Source organism: Triticum aestivum, chromosome 4D, assembly GCF_018294505.1.
Source record: "Triticum aestivum cultivar Chinese Spring chromosome 4D, IWGSC CS RefSeq v2.1, whole genome shotgun sequence".
Lineage (NCBI taxonomy): Eukaryota > Viridiplantae > Streptophyta > Magnoliopsida > Poales > Poaceae > Triticum > Triticum aestivum.
Window position 1 is genome coordinate 490697324 of NC_057805.1, and position 1137 is coordinate 490698460.

Genomic DNA, 1137 nt, shown 5'->3' on the forward strand with positions numbered 1-1137 from the left:
ACGGGCGACGGCGACGACGACGGGGCAGCCTGGCGGCGTAGATCGATATCGAGCTCGCGGCGTCGTCGGGCGGGGGGACACTGGCGATGGAAATCAGAAAATTTCCAAAGTGCTACTTATATAGCAAAGGCTGTGGTCCCGGTTGGTGGCACCAACCCTTTGGTCCCGGTTGGTGCCACCAACCGGGACTAGAGGCCTCTTTTCACCAGCGCAAAGGGCGGGAAGCAGAGGGCTTTGGTCCCGGTTGGTGGCACCAACCGGGACCAAAGGGGAGCATTGGTTCCGGTTGGAGCCACCAACCGGGACTAATGTGCTGGCGCGGTGCGGTGGGAAGTTTAGTCCCACCTCGCTAGCTGAGAGAGCTCAGCACCTATTTATAAGCTGCGCTGCAGCTCAGGTGCTGAGCTCCTCTCTAATATGCAGGCATTATACATGCCTACCTTTGTCATTGCCATGTTGGGCCTATTGGGCCTGCGGGCCTGCATCCTGGCCCATGTGCAGATGGGTTTCTAGTCGTATGCAGGCTGTGTGGCCCATTAGGCGACATTTTTTTATTTTTTCCAGTATTTTTTTGTTTTTGAATTATTTATTTTCTTTTGATTTTTGCTTTATTTTTTTTATTCTTTTTGCTTTTAGCTCAGAATAATTATAAACTTTCTGTTAACCATTAGTTTCCAAATTTGAATAGTTTAAATTTCATCCGGAAACTCGTGTGTTACAAAGGGATTTCATTTTTTAAACCTAATTTGAACTCCTGACTTTTTGTGTGTTCAAAATGCACCATTCAAAGCCACATCATCATTTTTCAATCCTTTCTGACTTCATTTGTTATTTTTCATGCATTTACTAATTATTTTGAACTATAAGACCCTAAAATTGAAAAGCATTTCAAATGAACTCTGAAAAGGTTGAAAGTTGGCATGATATCATCATTTCATCCACATAGCATGTGCAAGAAAGTTGAGAGGGTTACGGCAAAAACTGGATGCACTTCGTGTACAAAACGGACAATCTCTTTCAAAGTATTAGGATTTCATCCGGAAACTCGTCTGTTACAAAGGGATTTCATTTTTTTAAACTTATTTGAACTCCTGACTTTTTGTGTGTTCAAAATGCACCATTCAAAGCCACATCATG